This window comes from Aptenodytes forsteri, unplaced genomic scaffold (genome assembly GCF_000699145.1).
Source record: "Aptenodytes forsteri isolate BGI_AS27 unplaced genomic scaffold, ASM69914v1 Scaffold227, whole genome shotgun sequence".
Taxonomy (NCBI): Eukaryota; Metazoa; Chordata; class Aves; order Sphenisciformes; family Spheniscidae; genus Aptenodytes; species Aptenodytes forsteri.
The window spans coordinates 4,361,951-4,381,744 of NW_008795365.1; the positions used below are offsets into that span (position 1 = coordinate 4,361,951).

The 19,794-nt window shown below is 36.6% G+C and overlaps 1 protein-coding gene across 1 annotated transcript in view; it reads right to left on the reverse strand.

Moving 5' to 3' along the window:
• HHIP (hedgehog interacting protein) overlaps positions 1–19,794 on the reverse strand; it is a 73,458-nt gene that overhangs the window by 22,076 nt on the left and 31,588 nt on the right. The gene's annotated exons all lie outside the window — the stretch shown is intronic.

Consider the following 19,794-nt stretch of genomic DNA (forward strand, 5'->3'; position numbering starts at 1 on the left):
GTGGTCCTTCAGTGGAAAGTTTTTGTTATTTTTTAAAATAAAAATAGAAAAATCTCTGAAAAGTTTCTTTTGTTATTATGTTTGCCACAAAGATTAGTACAGTTATATGTTAAGCATCAAATCCATGTAATGTACTGTGACAATGCAAATACTCTGTGTACTTAAATAGAAGGCATTTTTCTCTTTGGCTTCTAAAAATGTACATAATATTACTATGCCTAAAATTGTATTTGTATAAATGAAGAATAAAAATTAGATTCATTTGTTGCTCTTGAGGTAATACAGGAGAGAGAAGCTGAGGCATAGAAATAAACAGACTACATAATTAACAATTCAAATTCAATTCATATATGTGATTATCCACAAGCTGATAGTTGTTTTGGAGTTTAACTCAGGGTTTGCCAGCCTTTCAAACCTAGTGACTCTGTTGTAGGTTCAAGTGCTCCAGCTCTGCACCCATAAGGAGGCAATGTTTTGCAACCCTAACCACACCCATGATAACTAATTATGAAATTTTAAATTATAAGGTAGAATGAAACTTTTAAAATGTATTTGCAATTCAGAGTGATGGATGGGCCTGTCTTCCTGTTGAAAGACATCCCACAAAAGGCCTAATTGGGAAAGTGCACAGCTTTAATTTATTTTAATTCAACATGATTGCCTTACTTCCTTTTTAATCACAACCGCCAAAGAGAAACCTGAGTCAGAAATGGAGATGTAAATAGGTCAAGAGATTTCCATACAAAGAGATTTGTACAATGAAATCTGGATCCTGCTAATTTAGAGGCAGCCAAAATTTGCTAGTTTGTTTGCTAGAAAAATTTAGTTTCGGGGGGTTATCAGAGAGGTTAGTTTTGAAAGTCTAGTTAGAGCTGCCAAATCAGTTGCAGTCATCATGGATGAAGGGACTGGTTAATCTAGCTCTTTCTCCTTTATGAGCCAAAAATAATTCTGCAGCTGAATCTGAACTGATTGTAGATATTATTGTATGTTTTTCTAAGAGTTTTGACCAAGTTACTCTGATAAAGTCTGAAGCAAAGGGAGGCAAATCAGTTGCTTTGGGAACAGTAAGGCATATTTCAAAGATTCCTGATGAATGATTCTATCTGTTGTGCCCAGACAAAGGCAGTCCTATTTCTTCTCCTGAGAGATGAGTTCAACTCATTTAAGGGCCCAAGAATGTCAATGAGTCACACTAGACCTGCCATTCAAGGTGAGTTATTGAAAGTATTAGTAAGAAAAGATCTTTCTGTTACTGAGGTGAAGATTTTATTTAGCACTTGGTGTTATGGGAGCCGTCTCAGTGTGAAAGTGAAGTTGTTGAAAGCATAAACAGGTGAAAATTAAATTAAGAGCTTTTAAAGAAGTACACATGAAGCAAGAATTTGACAAATGAATGAAACACGGGACCTGCAAGGTAGTAAGTACAGCAAGTTGTATTCATAGGATCAGGCCAGTACTTCTACTAATTGCTGTCTTGCATGATTCTATTAGACTGCAATATATTACTTTCTTTCTCTGTAGAATGTATCTATTGCTTCCTGAAAAGTCACGCTGCTTTCTGTTTTTCAAAGTGAGCCAGACACACTATGTTCTAAAAAGTCTATTTACTCTTGCACTTAATAAAAAGTTCGGAAATATCCCTCTAAGATACTGAAATCAGTGCAGCATCAAGCCATTAGTTGGCTTATGGTCAACTAGAAATCCAGCTGAGTTTTTCTATACTTACTTTTTCTGGTTTTGGAAAACAGTTGTTCATGTGTGCTTTCAGCTTTATCACTATCTGGCAAACCTGTGGTTTCCAATTAAAACACTGCTACAACTTCCATAGCTTTTGAAATTATCTCTGTGGTGCCAGAAAGTATATAGTTTTCTGTAGTGTTGTGTCTCTCATGTTGTGGGGTAAATTGAGAGATATCCAGCAAAATGCCTTACGAGCAGTCATTCTGGTACTGTCAAACTGAGTAATTATGTACCAAGTTTCAAAATTTGAGATTTTCCCTATAGAATAATCCTCACTTTTATTTTTTATCAACAGACTTTTGATGTCTACTGTGAAACCAGCATCCCAGGCTTTACAGTCTTGTCTTGTAGATACCGTGTGTCAAATATCTATATCTTTCTCTTGGCAGCTTAATAACTTCTTGACATCCTTTTCTTTTTAAGTTTCCCCTTAGATGAAACCAGCACCAACAAACTGTAGATGACATAGTAGCTTGTATGAGATTCTGCACTACACAATTTGATGGAATAACCATTAAGATTTGTCACTTGTATAAGGAAGGTCGAGAAGAATGAGAGAAATTTTTGTATTCCATTGGGATGTCTGTTGAAGACAAAGAACGATGGTTGGCTGAAATGAGTGATAATTACCTAAACGTACTGTGGACTGGGGACAATGTGAAATCTCTATCGTAACTAAACCTGGAAGCTCACACTTCCAATGTCTGCCTACGCAGCTCTTTAGCTTGAACGCTCCTGTCTTCTACTCACAGTAATTGCATGTTTTGCATCAATACTACACTTGTTTCAAAACTGATTTTCCTTGGGCCAGATCATAAGCTTCAGCTAAGGAGTTCTGTGAAAGGAAAAACATTCCTTTAAAAACCATTTTGGTCTAGTTTAGGACCACAAGCATGAATATAATTTAATCAGAATTATATTATCTTAAGTCAGTACAAAGCCAAGTAAAGATTAATTGTATGCGTTAAAGTGTTTCTTTACTTTTCATTTGTAAATGGTTGGTTAGGTACATTATGTCAGTTCAAAAAGTATTTTACACCAGTAAGTGTTCTCAACTGAAGTATATTTTTAACATTTCTTTTTGCATTGTAATTTCTGTTGTTATATATTTACACTTGTAAAAATCTGAAACAACTGCACAACACAATCCACTTTGTATTTTGACTAACACTAAGAGGAGCAATTCTTGCACGTGAATACTGGATTTTTATAGAAAGATGCTATTTTCATGTAAGCGCTCCTTAGAAGTGGGCTCTACTTTCAATCTATGTGTTGCCAAATGTACTCTGGTATATCTCTGATACTATATACAGAAGTATTATTATATTATTGAGGTATTATACTTTTTCTATACTACAGAAGCATATGCTGCAGTTATTTTTAAGACATGCTGCCATTTCATTACGCCAATATATGTATTATTTCCTATAGTAAATATAGAGAAATACACGGGAATGCCTTAACTGGTATTGTTAACTATTTCATTTAAAATAGATCATATTGTAAGCGTGACCCTTATTTACGTAACCTTAATAGTAATTAATTTTAGGAAGCAAAACCAGACATGACCACTTATTGCCATTACTCTGTGTGGCTTAATAGTAAACAATATAGGTAGCAGATTCTGAGTTTTCCTTTAAAATTGATTTCACAATTCACTCACATATAAAATAGTGGTATTTATACTTAACAGCTTTTTCATGTGGACAATCCCACTCTCATGTTGCAAATGAGTAGCAACCTTTTTTAAAAGGGGTTGTGCTTAAAATATGTATATTCAACGGTCATTTGTGACTTAAAATATTAACTCTAATGTCTTTATATCATTTGTTTTCATCTATTATTATAGAGCAAATGCTGGGTAACTTGTTGAGGTAGTATGATCACCCTTAATTTAGTTTATTTCCTATGTAATAAATACCATAACTAATATGCATTACCATGTGTTTGATCTTAAGGAGTTTTATTTGTAAAAAAAATGGGGGAAGGGGTCATGGAACATCTAAAATCTCTTATCAGGCAGTACCATATGAACTCTTCAGAAAGGGATTTCTAATCAGGAGATCCCAAAAGAATCTCTGCTTATTTGAACCTTCCTTTACCGGATCTTACTGTAGGGCTGAAGATCAATGTCAGGTATTTTTCTCAGCAGGAATTGTTTGCTTAATCGACATGTTTTGGAAATTTGGCCCCAGCACAGGATAGAAACTTGACTACAGCAGAAGTAGAAACCGGCAAAAGGTCTGCTGCAAGGGCACACCTTGCCTTTCAAAGCTGCATCGACTATTTTGAGAAACACAAGGGGGAAGTGCCTCTGACATTTGAAAGGGGACAACAAATACAGAATGAGAAAACCAGAAATTGATTGGGCTGTAGGTATGGTATAGGAATAGAGCTCCTATAGATCCCTTGGGTGTTGAGAACTCAAGTGCTTTGCTATCTGAACATCTGTGGGGCCTGAGGCCTCTGGCAAGGGAAGAATTTGTAACATAAGACATTTACCTTAGGGAAAAATAATTACACTGATGTCATGGCTCAGTATAGTATGCATACTAGACCCTATCTCCAAAGTATTTCCTTTTTGCTGTTGTGCCGCAAAGCTTCTTTTTTTTTCTCTCATTTATAAAGAGCTTTGCAGTTATCTAAGGATTTTTTAAAAACATATTCAGTATTTTTTACTGATTTTAACAAATGCACTATTTTAATACTTCACTTAAAAATAACTTTAGATACAGGAATGTTTTACAATTAAATTTATACAGGAAAAATACTTAGAGGGCCATACTCTTACTTGGAATTTAAGCACAAATCCTACCGAAGTTAGAGGTGTTTTTTGTTCAGTTAGGTGCAGGGCAGGATTTGGCTGAAAATCATTGATGGCCAAAGTGCACCCACCACAAAGTTGTCTGCTCTGATGTTTGCAGTGATATTTAAATGCTCGTTTTTTTACAGGACAACTGAATTCTCAATAAAGTAATGACGTCCCACTCCTTTAGTGCCCAGTGGGTCCAAAAGTCAGACCTATCAAAAGACAGCAAGAAGGCGATTTGTAAGACCAGTTCCGCACGGATTTTGAATGGGGCTTCTCTGCACTTGGGGGAAAGTCAGAGTACCTATTCACAGGAATTGCACACACATATTTATTATGCAGCATAGTCTTCCAGCAAAAGAACTCTGGAGTGGCCATAACTTGAACAGAAATAAATAAAAAAGGTTTGAGATCTAAAGATAGCGCTGGAACTTAAAACCTAATTCTTTTTTTCTTCTTACTTCTGTTGCAGAGAAGACAAAATTTTGACATGGCCTCGATCATTTTTTTCTTTTCCTTACCTTCATAGTCCTTGGAAGATACCAGTCACTAAATGCAGGACCTTTCACTTCTAGTCCTAGTCCTCTGTACTTATTTTTTTAATTCCTCAACTCCAGATTTTGCTGTTCTGCTGGGCAAGTCTTTAGTTTAATCCAAATGACAATCCTCGTCCCCTGATAATACAATTCTTTCTTCCCGTCCTCCTAAAGAAAGTATATGAAACTTATAAATGCAGATACCAACCCAACACAAACCCACAGCTTGCCTCCTTCACACTCTTCTACTAAGACATGAATCCTGCTTTGACAGCTCTCCCAATTATTGGTTAGAAGCAGCTAAAAGCTTTGAGACTGCCAAGAGCCAGCCAATAATTGGGAGGTTTTGGGCAGCGTGACATACAACTGTGAGTGTGCTTGCAAGGAGGTGGCCATGAGCCCATGTGAGGTCTGCATCTGGACTGAGAAACTTTATGTACTGCACTACTTTAGGAGAATTGGAATAACAGAAGACAGTGGAAATCAGTCCCGGAAGAGGGAGATTCAAATAAAGACCAGATGATTATTGCATTCAGTAAAGCTGGCTCAAGAAGGTGTGAATTACACACTTCCCTGCACCACAGAGGCCTCTTGAGCTGTAAGCAGCATTCATCCTCTGGGAACACAGGTGGTGATTCCACCTCTGTCCCCAGCTGGATTTATTTTCAAGGAAGCTTTACATTCCACCAGCAATTCAGTGAGTGGTTCACCAGCAGGGACCACTAAGGGAAGGTAAAAAATAAGCATGCTCCTTCTTATTTCCCTGGCATGCCTCCACTTTCTGGTATTTATTTATTTATTTGACATATCTGCTCTCCTACACTTTTCCTCTTCAGCATTCTTCCACTATAGACTGTCTTCTCCCGACAGCTTTTCAGCTGCATTGGTTTGAGGTCTATTGTGTTGTAGAATTAGCCTTCTAGGAAAGGAAGAAAGCTTCCTTCAAGTGAATGAGAATGCAGTAAGTGCTAAGAAATTTACTGACCATGAAAATCCTTCATTAATAGGGAGAATAGACTTGACCTTTGTATTTTTTCCCCTTCTTTCTGTTGCTTTTAAGCTTTACCCAATTTTCCATGCTATTTCTGTGATAAAGGCAAATTTTACAACTCTCTTTCAGTGGGCAGTCCAATAAAATTGGCTCAGATGATACCCCAAAGAGAATAGACTACATTACATGACCATTCACAAATACATGACAAGATGACAAGAGACTAATAATCCCTTTTTCATTCACCAAAACTGTGACTTTACCTCTTTCAATCAAGAATGATTTTTTTTTTAACTTAGACCCTATTTTAATGCTATCTAACATTATTTTTCTGTAAACACACAAACAACACAAATTAATCTTATTAGTGATTTACTGTTCTACCAATGCTCTAATTTGACCGTGGTCCTCTCAGACAGCTACTCTGGTTTTCTCATGCTCTCATTCCTTGACTATGTATATAAAACTTATTTTTATTTTTCAGTAGCATGTTTCATAAAATTTTTCTTTTTGATTAAAATACAGATCTAATGGCAGAGAGTTGTCAAAAGAGTTTAAGAATTATAATTCAATACATAAGTTGCTTTTATATGGCATGACATTTCAGCCAATCACTGCTGCTTTTGTCATTGCTAAAGATAAAAATATGCTATGGAAAAATAAAAATCTTACTATGGTGCAAAGATCTCCCTGGGCTGCTAAATTAAGACTTTTCATAAATGTCCACAAAAAAGTCTACAGCACTTTAAAATGAGCTGTAAGACTTTTTTTTGTGCTGAGAGAGGGAAAAAAAAAGAGGATGTATGGTGACACATAGCAAATTTGACAGTGCTTATGTAAAATGAACCAACCTACAACAAATTCTATACTCCGATAATTGAAAACAAATTCATGCTGTTTTACCGTGACCACTTTATATGGAAATTTAGGGATATAATTCAGAACAGAATAACAGTAATTATCATACTCTCTGCATTAAATTAAAACCAGAAATGTTGATTTGTCTAATTGTAGGCATTAAAAAATAACTAGTTTCAAAGAAGAGGGATGCAAATGGAAGGATGCCCTGATGACATTACTCTGTCTTACCCACAATTCTGCCTTTCTCCTTTGGCTCTCAGTACTGAACTGTTGTCTGTTAAAACAGATAGTTGCTTTTTCTGGTTGCAAGGGGAATGTTACATTCACATGAGCTACGTATTTAAATAGTGGGGGGCGGGGGGCAGAGAGCAGCAAACCACACCCAGCTTGAAGGAAAAAAGCTAGAGATTTCCACTCAGATTGGTCCCCATGTCTTTACTGTTGTCTGTAATGGATATTAAAACTTGCTCAGCAAGTGCTAAAAGTAATGGATATTAAATGTAATAAAATGGATATTAAAAGTAATGGATATTAAAACTTGCTCAGCAAGTGCTAAAAGTAAGTTGCAAGCAGTCTCCATCTTTAAAAAAAAAAAAAAAAAAACACCACCTTAAACAGGATATACCTTTTGCCAGAGGGTAATGTAGGGCTAGAGGCGCTTCATTCAGTCCACGCCGTTTGTGTTTTTTGCCCAAACATTACTATGGTAATCATCCACGTTTGCAACATAACCTAGATTAAACTGTGGTCCTTATGAGCTTGGCTCTGTCACTGTTTTAAGAGAAGAGTGAGTTCAGTGGCTTATCAAAATGATACTAATCTTCACTGTAAAATATAAAGGTACTCTTCTTCACCGAAGGTTATTTCTTTAGCGGATTTCTAGCTTTAGTCATTAAGGCTCTGAAGGTACTTAGCAAAGGTTGTAAAGTGTTTTCTGCAAGATATTTCAAATCGCCTTTTCTTCTTATTTTAGGAAACTGGAAAATCATATTATCTGAATGGTTTTTGGTAGGGGAGTAGGAGACAATTTGAAGGGTAGAAGTTCAGGTGACATAAAAACACAGGACAGAGACAGGAAGCATATGAAAAGTTAACTGTAATTGATGCTTATATTCCACCTATCATCTTGTCTGGGATTCCCTCCTGAAGGCAGAGCCACCATGTAGAGCGTAAGGCTTGCCTGCAGGCACCGAAAGATGGGAACATGTCACCATTTTTCAGTTGCCAAATAATGTGTGTGCAAATACTAGAAACAAAGCAAATGCTATTCTGTTCCCTAATATCCGAAGAACTTTTGGACTCTGAAATCTGGATGCATGGAGAGGCGTATTTCAGCCTATATTTAGCATCAGCATTCAGCATAGTTTTGATAATGATGTGTCGTATCTTCAAAGCAAATGCTGGTTGCATATGTTGCTAGTTTTCTCAGTAGATGATTATGCTAAACATAATAGGCAAAATCAGAATTTATATTCTTAGAAGCTCTGTAAGTATTCTTCAACATTTTACGAGTAGACATACAACAGATCTACTGGATGAAGGCTAGACAACTATGTTATGTCTATTTACTCCCATTTAAAATTGTTTATACCTATGTTCTTTGTCCATTCAATGGTTCCAAACAGTAAACAGTCTTGTCTTATTGGCACAAATGCAAACAGAAAACCAATTTAGAGGTCCAGCATCTGCTACCGAGTTTTAAGCTGCCACATGTGAGCATGAGCATTGGAAGTGTATTTGTTATCCAAAATCAAACTGTTTGAAATATAAGGACTGCACTTGTCGGACTCCTGATACAAAGGCAGCTAGAAAAAACAAAAAATGCTACTACTGCACTTTTTTTCAACAAAAGCTGTGCATGCGCGTCATCTTTTGTACCTGGGTCAGAAATATATTTAAGCACCAGCACCCCCACATTTCTGAAAAAGCACTGAATGGGAGCTGGGAAGAAAAAAGCGTTTGAATTCTCTGATATGGCACAAGCGTTTTTCCCACTAGTACTTTGCCAGTCCCTTCCGCCTCACAGTGCCTCAGGAGCTGTGCGGCCCGAGGGCAGAAAGGCTAGCGTGCAACTTACCTGCACTGCTGCAGTTAAGCAACAGCTTGGATTTCAAATACTGACTTGAGTAATCAAATAATTTGAGTTCTTTCAGTAAGTCTTAAAAAATATATGTAATTTGCCAGCTACCTGAAAACAAGGAGTAAATAAATCCAGAGAAATCCAGATTTTTCCACAGACATTTTGCGAACACCGGAGGAAGCTAAAATAATCAAGCATTTTTGTGCTTGATCTCGTCTTTACCTCTCAACTAAAATAGTGAAAAAATATTAATAATTTGAAGAGAGACATGAATATTTTTATGAAATGTGCCAAGTGGAAAAACCAGGGTGGTGGAGGATATACGGTTTGCTCTTCATGACTAGAATCTGTATATAAGAGGAGAATGATGGCAATCCACAGCCGTGTTGACAATTCAGACATACAGGAAATACCCTTGTAGGAAACTAATACCATCTGGGTTTGGCCCAAGATGTGTGAATGAGAAATATGTTTCTTGTTGAGAATGCAAAGATAGTTTTGGACATTGCAAAGAAGGAATGCGTTAAGCATGCACAGTTATAAAAATGAAATAGGGTGAGGCATTGCATGCATATGGAATAATTGGAGGAATATGTTTGTGTGCGTCAATAGCTGATGCAGACTTAGAACTTCAGAATTCATTTGTCCTAAGACAACCAGTAAATTGCTATGAAAAATGTCTTCAGTATAAATGGCCAGGAGCTTTCTGAATAAAGACAGTATTTGAAAATGCTGATTTGTCTAAGCCACTGCGTTCCCTGATAGAAAGGGAGGTTTGCTTGTGACACATGTTGTATTTTGGGGAAAAAAGTAAAATAATTTTGAAATTGTTGAAACATCCAGTTCTAATATTTGTAAAATTGGGAATTTGGATTATTTCAGTGAGTTGTTTTCAGTTTAGAAATTAGTTTTAGTTAAAAGAATGTCAACACTGAAATGGAATATTTCATTTGGCCCTTCCTGAGAACCTTTCAGTCCACACTTGGTAAGAGTATGTTTTCAAAAATCTTAGAATATTCTCACTCCTCTCTATCCTGTTCTTGCATTAACTGTCTGAGATTTTAGTGTCTGTTCTTGGCATAGGAAGGCTCTCTGGTTTCTAACGAAGCCATTGCCAGCATTCTGAGGTTCCCGAGACTCGCTGCCTGCGGGATGGATTTCTGCCTCTCCCTTGACACCCTCATCTACTTGTGAAAGCCCCAGCAGTGCTGATTTTTCTGTTATTTGTGAAGCTAATGAATGCCTTGCATGGACAGGAAAAAGTTCCAGGCTCTCTTTTTGGTGCACGTTTGACTTCTTCTCCAGACTAGCCTTAGTACTATCGTCCTGTCTCTAAGTTCAGGCTCTAAATGCTCTTTTTAAAGAAAATTATTGAGAAGATAAAAGGTTTGCTAGTCTTTCATGTCTGTCAAGATCCTGGATTAACCTTGTTCCAGGTTCAAAGACACTCATTATACAAATTACGTGTTCCTTAACTGAGCAATGCTCATATGATGACAGTAAACTGTCTGTTATTGTATCTTGGTCCTCATTTGTTTTTCAGCAGATTTTTGACATACCTGAACAGGATTATTCTTATCACTGCTAAACACTGCTGGAGACATTTATTTAACATGTATTAATTGTTTTAGTGCTTACCCAGAAGGCACAATGCAAAAAAAGATGGAAAATTAAAGTGGCCATTTTGATTTTTTATTTTCCATTCTTTTGTAGTACGCGTTGAACATGCATAGCACCTGAGATCTTTGGACAGGATGATCAAAGTATATTGAATCAAATGTTATTAATACACTACTGGCACACCATCGCATATCTTTGACTGATGGATTACATTCAGGTTCACACAGGCTACCTGAAGAAGCAGGCAGGCTAGAGGTATGAACAGCGGCCCATTACAGAGTCCACTGCAACTGCAAGTTTGAGATCATCAGGGTTGAGCTCTGTGCTTGCTAGCTAATAGGCTATGAACATATGACTTGACGGTAAATCCATTCCTTGTTCTTTGAAAACGAATTTCAATTCAAGCACAAACAATTTACAATTTACCTCTTTCAGCTTCATTATAGAACTGTGTTATATTAGTTCACCCTTTGCTAGGCTGTACACAAAGCATTGCTTTCATTTGCATCTCCTGTGGAACGTGCACATCTGCCTTTCAGGTGAGAATTTATGACTGTGCAAGGCTTGAATTTTCCAAGCTGTTTATGCTTACGTGTTATGCATATACTCACTACATACACATATAAACATACATATGCATCCAGCATTTAGGTGAACACAGATTTCCTTGTCCCTGTAGTTTAAATTCTCATCAAATTTAATTCTCTTTTGTAGTCCCAAAAGCAGAACATGAGTGGATATAAACAGTGCACACATGCTTGATTTGCATATCTTAAGGCTTAAATAAATGGTGTTTCAACTACCTGAAAGAATTTATTTTATAGTACAGAATAAGTTAATATTGTTATGCCTACAACGTTCCATTCCAATGTTGGGGAAAAAGGGTTTTGAAAAATGTGCATTTCATGTATGTGCCTGTGTTTTTTAAAGAACTCATTAAATTATGGTTGTGCTACGTATTTTAAATATTGACATTTCTGAGTGGGGTTTAATTTTTATTCTGCCAAGCGTTGTAAATTCCGGTTTTGGACCCTGAGGATTTCGGTGGAGGTGGAAAACCACTAATAATTTCTTCTTGTTCACGCAACTTGTATTCACTTGCATGTTTTAACTTGAAGCAGACCTTTTCTGTTGATGCTGATAACACTCTTCTGCTTATAAACCAAACTCCTTTGGAGTAGGAGAGTAACATTTCCTCTAAGTAATGGCAATGATAATTACCTTAATATAAAATTTTGTTTCATAAGGCCCTAATTCAGTAAGTATTTAGGCACGTGCCCAAACTCCACTGATTTTTTTTCCTAGTGCAAAACAGGATACCATGAGGCAGCGGATTCTCTCCACTTCAGAGTTCACATGACTTTTGGTGTCAGTAAATGAGATCTGATACAATGGTGATGAGGGAATTTATCAATCAAAAATGCTTCTGATTGAGGGGGAAAAAAATTACTGGAAAAAATGGAGACTTTTCTCTTAATGAATCTGACCCTGAGATTTCATAAAGATTTTTTTATGGTCTGTAGCTAATGTGGTGGTTATGCAGCTAAAGGCATTATCTTCACATCATTATAATGAAACATAACACTGCTATCCTTGACTTTATTAGCCAGGCTTCAATGGTATCTGACGTTATATATTTCCTATTATAAATCTAAATAAGAACTTACATTGACCTGCATTAGACCAAACATTAAACAATTTACTAAGATTACGACTTTGAAAGGGAACTTAAAAAAAAAAAGTCTTTTAGACCACCAAGAAACAACCATAAATTTAAGGAAATATGAGGTTTCCACCATGTGACTTCCCCTGCAGAGTTATGCAACAGACTGCTGTTACTTAAAGGTCATACATAAAAAATTTATAGTACATTTTTAAGAGATTTATAGTGTTTCTATTTATACAACTTATATGTCAACAATTTAAAGGTATAGTATACTAAAATAACAAATTAAAGTCTAATCCCTTTGAATCCTTGATAAAATAGAATGCTCTATATTTAATAAATGTATCTGTATTAATTGATGTGGTAAGTGTGATGTAATGATTAGCTGTTTATTATCTATTACAGATCATTTGTTCATTTTTATCCTGAAAATCATTTGCAAGTGGGGTTGATTAGGGGAGCATTCTTTGTCGCATAGGACCCTTACATGGTGGTGTAACTCTCTTTAGAAGAGCTCTGCAAATCAGTCTCAGAACTAACATTCTTTCAGTGTTGAGATGAATGATGCCATTGATACTATCTAGACCTCTTGTTTCAGAATATTTTTGAACTCAAATACATATCATTTACCCAAGATGTTGTTGGATTCTCTGGAAGTAAAAATTTGTAGCACTATATGAAGGTTCCACCCCTCAGTTATTTGCTGAACTTTATTTGCTTTGCACTGAAATGAAGTGGGAGCAGTTACACAGTTACTCATCCTTAGCTGAGGCAAGAGGATGACAAAGGAGACTGAGAGGGGGTAACTTCTCAAATCACTAGACCTGCGTTACCAGTAAGGTTTGAACTCAGCCATAGGAGTCACATTTTCAACCTTGCCTTTGCACACTTAACCCATATATTTATGTATATTTACGTGGGAGTTGAGACCACAAATGCATCATTTTACGCCAGGAGTCGGAGCCATATACGCAGGTCTGGCAGTGATTATTGCTGCTAAATTCATCCCTGAATTTTGCATATTAAAATAATGCATGAATACAAAGGGTCCATTAGGGCACAGTATTTAAGTACCCTAATGTGTGTAAGCACTTTGACACTAAAAATATTAATTTCTCATGAAAACAAGTCTTCATAGATAAACAAAAGTCCTAGTACATGAAACAGCTATGAACATGCTCAACCATAAACACTTTGATAATTCCATTGCCTTTCAGGTCAAATATAAACACAGTGCTGAATGGGACAATAGCATTTGGAGAAAGATACTAATATGGTCATGGAGATGTGTCTCTACCTGGTATTGTGGCCTAATCTTCTCAGTAAAGAACCTAAGGATGCAGTCTGGTGGTGGTAAGTTCCTAAAAATAGGGAGGGGAATTCTCCACAAGAGACAGCCTTTGGGTTGCTGTGCCACCCACCAGGTTTTAGTTACAGAGTCTCTACTGACTTGAATCGTCATATCTAGTCCCTTGATGACTCTCACAGTATTCCTGTAGCGATGCCCTTTGTCTGGGCTTGAAAAATGTTTCTTGCCTTGCTGTTCTATTGGTCTCCTTGGCTACTGCTATCTCCAGCTCTGAAGATAACATACAGTGCCTGAGCAGCCCTTCAGAGCTGGAGCTGATACAGTACTTCTCAGTAAGAGGTCCTCAGCAAAATTACCCAATAGACCTTTGCAAAAAGTACTTGTGCAATCCTGGATTACTGCATTTTTTTTCTGTAAAATAGAGTTATGCTGGTTCTGCGGATTTTGGATGTTTCTAAAGTTGTGGCACCTTGTGATTTGCCTTTGCTGACTGAAGAAACATATCGCTATTCCTAAGCTGGTCATCACCCCTTCATCAGCGTAATTCATTTCCATAGTAAGAAACTGTTGTAAAGAAATTTGGCTACAACTGTTCCAGCAGAGCTTATGGGTTCATAGGCCAACCCAAGCAGCTATTAATTTAAAAGAAGATGTGATCATTTCCTATCTTTTATGAGCATTAAATAATACTTTTTTTTTCTTTTGCACAAAAAATATTTGAAACATCAAATGATTAGAATAAGAGCTGATAGTATCTATAGTATTTTTAAATATTAATATCTTTTACAAATAAGAAAATCACAACGTATTAGAAAAGAATAACGGCATTTTAAAAGCTGTTTTTCTTTATAACTCTAAGTCTGGAGTTTCAGAGAGAAAACACTAATAAAAATTAGTCAGTCATCATTATGATGTCATTCTCATAATTTCCCTTGAAGTAAACTAGCAAGTACAAATAATATTTGTAATGTCTGACATCATCTATGTAGCTTTCCATTGCTCAGACTTTGGGTTAAATTTAGTGATGTTTCCCATTTGTTAGAGAGAACACCTTCTGGGTGGAATGGATTCCATTAAGAAAATCTCTCTGAAGTTAAGCCATCTTTGTAACTTGTTTGAAACAAAACAAAACAAAACAAAACAAAACAGGCCAGGAATGGTAGGAGTACAGCAGTAGCAATTTGTAAAAAATGTGATATCATCTGTAAGAATCAAAGTTTCAGTCCTGAGTCTGAGTGCTCACTTGAAAAAAGGGACCATGCTTTTCAGTGATGCTCTCTTTTAAAAAAAATAAGCATCATCGTAATTGTTTTACTCAGGAAACAATACTCCCTTCCATGTGATATATGCCCATTTATCATTGTTTGACCTGCAAAGGCTTCTTAGAATCACTCAGACTTTAAAAAATGTTTCAGAATAGCCATGGACTCATTTTTTGTTGCTTCTGCTTTGAGATGTTAAGCATTAAAGGACATTTCTAAAAGTGATTCCTTTTTTTTAAGGTTTAACTTAAAACAGCTAAGAAGTGTATAGGAATCACAGAAAGAGCAATCAGTATTTCCTCAAAACTAGTCTCAGGTTGACCACGAGCACTAACTCACATTTGAGAGTCTTAGTCTTATATTTACACTAATTAGAATACTGTCTATTAGGTGATAATTTACGCATATAGAATGGCCAGCCACTGCCTTTCATCTGCCTTTTTCTTTTCATTCTAAAGTTTTCTACTATTTTTTAAATGTAATTTCATTTCATTATTGCTCTCTTTTTGTGACAGGGGATATGTCAGTACCACAATATTATTGCAATTCTATGCAATAGCATGTGCTAATAAAATATGTAGAAGATGAGAAAGTTGTATTTCACATGAAACAAGTCTTGTTCCACTTGTGGAATACAGTCTTGCTTTTTCTGCCTCTTGCCCACTGTGTCCTTTCCAACATGTAGGCCAATGATGTCTGAGCCATCTCTCCACTCCCAGAAAGGAGCAAAGGAGCAGGAGAGATGGTGGTGAGACATGATCCCCATTGCCTTCCCCAAACCATCTGTGCTGTTCTGCTCCACAGCATGACTGGCTCATCAGTGTCTTTGCCCTTAACGTACTTCTGATCTAGACAAATATGTACCAATTGAGTTCATTTTTAATGAAATTATCAGCTGGAATTACATCTTTCTAGTTTCTAGTCATATTTCAAAAATATGCAGTACACAGATGATTTGGACCAATTTAATCCTAAGACCCCTGATAACTTTTTCAGATAATACATTGCATTACTTAATGTAAACTTGAAATTTAAGTAAATATTATTCATTATTCCTGATTTTTTTTGTTGTTGTTGGAAGACTTGGGCATCTGTTTTAAATGGTGTCATTATTTACACATGGTGACTTCTGCATTTGAATGGACATTAGCTAAATGTGACAGTTATTCAATTCAAAGTAGAAAAAATGACTAGAGTTGTCAGAATGTTGTGATACACTGATTCATTATTCCTTGATGAATGCCAAAATTTTCTATTACCCTCCCTCCCAAAAGAAAGGCATAAGGAATTCACCCATTTACAATCTATACTTAAGTACTGAATGGAACATTTCCTGAAAGAAAAATAGCTAACATAAACATAATTACTTCTTCAGAAATATGAGGTACGTAATAATTAGCAGAGCCTACCTTATTCCCTTAGGAGAAAAAGAACAATAACTACTGAAGAAAGTGACAGGCTATACACAATTTGTTATATCTGAAGAATACAAATATAACTGCTTAAACATATTTTAAAAGTGGTAAATTCACTTCCTCTACAAATTCATAAACTCACAAATGTTTCCTTGCAATTGTTCTTGGAACTGATAGAGGAAAATCTCCCAGGGACACATGAAATGTAATAAGTGTAATATGAAAATTGCCCTTTCTCATATGAAGATTAAAACAAAACATTCTCCAGAAAACCAGCGTGTTCCCCTATTCTCTGCTCATACGGGCTCTTCCCACAATCTCGCTGCATGAAGGACTTACGAACTTTGTCACAGCTGACTGTATGGAAGGAATGTGGACTCAAACATTTGAAGGCATGCCACAGAACCTCAGCAATCCAGTCTCTTGTTAATTACAACTAATATTTCATTATGTTGTGGAATTTTCAGCTACATAGATGTGTGTACACATCTTAGTATGTAGTGTAGCCAATGCTTGCAATTATATTACGAGCCTTGCAAAGTCTCAGAGGTGTCTTCTATTCTACTATTATTATATTATTTCCGAAAGCTGAAATTAGTAGAATTAAAACATTGCAGTAGGTTTTCAGCTTTTTAATTTGAAACCTTTAGACTTCATGATTGCAGGAAGAAGTTTGAGAACACAAATCAAGCTAAAAAGTAAGGAGGCCGTGAATTCCACTCCCCCTGTTTCCAAATGGATTTTTTAAGCACATGGCTTTTAAGCCAATTTCATGATTTTGGAGTCTGCCTCATGAGTGTCTGAATGGACAGGACTGAAGGTACTTTATATGGCTTATTTAAAAATACCATCCTAACCCACGCTATAAATCACAATAAGTATTTAATGCCTTATGTATATAATAAATATTCAAGTCTAAGTATCTGGTTACAGCAGTGATTAAGAGTTCTGAAAATCAACCCCTTAAAAGATGCTCTTCGGTGGAAATGCTGTTAGTGGTGAGGCTTCTTTCACCCCCTTCTATGCACACGTACAGTTCACAGCCATTAAGTCAACAGCGTGACAGCATCTGTTACTTCTGATGTGTTGTGCACATCTATACACTTGCAAATCTCATTTGAATATTGTTTTTTGTGAAATTTAAAAAATTCTTTACATAGAGAGGAGCCAGCCTGATATGAAGCTCTATAGCTTATAGTGGTTAAAGCAACTGGATGGGGTTTATGGTGGGAAGATGGACAAAAGGATAAGAAAGATATCTCAGGGGAGGCTATCTCTAGATTAAGGTTTTAATGAGAAAACTTGATCTTCATTGATTTGGGGAAGAACTACCTCTGGCTGGATAGCCACAGCCAGAAGGAATGAATTGGAACTACAGATATAGATTACTGCAGACTTTTTCAAATCCTATTACATTTGCAACAATACAGGCAGGGGACCGACTGGCTGGGGACAGCTCTGCTGAAAGGGGCTTCGGGGTCTGAACATAAGCCAGCAGCGTGCCCTGGCAGCAGAGAAGACCAACAGTATCCCGGGCTGTATTAACAAGAGCACAGCCAGCAGAGCAAGCGATCATCCTCCCTTTACGCTGCTGCATCTAGAATACTGCACCTGGCTTTATAGGCCCCTCAGTACCAGAACGATATCGATACACCAGAGTGAGTTCAGTGAAGGATGGTTGGGGACTGGAGCACCTGTCCCGTGTGGAGAGGCCAAGAGAGTGGGGCTTGTTCAGCCTGGAGAAGAGAAGGCTTTGGGAGCTTGATCAGCAAGTGGGGCAGTTAAGTGTGGCAACGAATACAGAGAATTACATCACTAATGCTAGTCTAGGATGTTTGGCAAAACATTTCTGTGGCAGTTATTGTTGGAAAATCCCAATCAGTTCACACATCCCATGTAAAGGGCTAACCTATCAAGCTATTGGTTATGTTGTTATGGACTTGCTCTCACTTTCTTTTTCTGTTTTTACTAGAATTTCTAGTCTTGACCTGAGAAGGTTTCCAAACAACAGTTTCCTTAAAATCAGAAGAGGAATTCTGCACTGATTCATGGCAGGGACTACAGTCTGTAACTTGCATATCCTGAAAAATTCCCTGATCATCTGTATAGAGCAATGAGTCTCTTTTACCAAACAGTATTTAATTACACACAGTAGCACAGCAGGTCTCTTTATGAGCAAGTACCATTGACATTATATGTGCCTTTGGAGCTGCTTCTCTGAATCTCGTCCGTCTTGTTGTATATTGTGTCCAATATTTTACAATTTTATAACTGTCCCCGGAAGTATATCTTGACAACCCTTAGTCACTGTTGATAGCCTTGGAAATGCTTACTATTGCATCCAGCCCTGATATAAAGCAGACTTTACATGTGAATCTCATAGCCTAAATGACTTCCCAAGTCACCTAGCTTTGCAGGATATTGAAAGTTTCCCATAAAAGATAATTCTGAGATGTCTTGGTTCTGCTCCACACAGAAAAGAAAGAAACAAAATTAACACTAGGATATTTCTGGACAAGGAATCTGAAACAAAGATTAAAGGTGATAGTTGTATAGACTACAACACCAGCAGAGCTAGGACCTACCTGCCCCCGGTTTTATTGGCATATGACCCGATTCCCCATCAGGAAAGCTACGTCTGCTGTCATTTTTGTAAACAATTAGATAATAAATTATAGTAATAGGAAAGTTACAGGCGAATCCTTCATTAATTGGTGTTGAATCAAAACTATCAAAGCAGCAGCATGTAACAGACAAGTGATTGTGTTGCTCAAATGTCATTCCTTTTATGTGTGACAATTCAATTTGTTAAACTTTTTCATCAAAGAAAAAAGAGAATGAAAAGGCAATATTGCCTTCTCTGAAATGTATTACTTCACCTATTTCTGCTAGATCTTATTTTTTTCCAAATTAAATATATTTTTTAGATGCCACCAAACAAAAACCCTTTTCAAAACTATTTATTCCAGTTGCGTGTTGCTGAACTCCTGAGGATGCTGCTGGGTTATATAGTGACAGTGTTCGTTCACCAAAGTACTTCAAACCCTCTTTCAGATACTACTTAATACCTGCTTTTTTATAGTTGGATAGCTACTCAGACTTGTCACTGATGCTTCTTAAATATTTTTCAGGACAGAATAGAATAAGGTGAGAGCTCTTTATGTGTTTAAAGATTCTTCCTGAGGTACGTTATATTGAATTTAGTGTGCGCCATTTCATTACCTAGATTTAGAAAATTTCTCTAGACTTCCTACCAATGTACTCTGATCTTGCATCGCCAGAAAATTCTGCCACTTAGTTATCATGAACTCTTCAAAGTAACAGCTGATTTTCTAGAAGTAATACTAGATTACACATTTTTAAATTATTTTCAATATATTGGTTATTTATTTCTTCTATTTGTTTTTCACCTCCTAATTTAGCAGTATACTGGAGGTATGTCCAGAGGCACTGGTATAGAGCAGTTCTTCCCTGAGTGCGGTCTGAACCACAACAGTTTTTT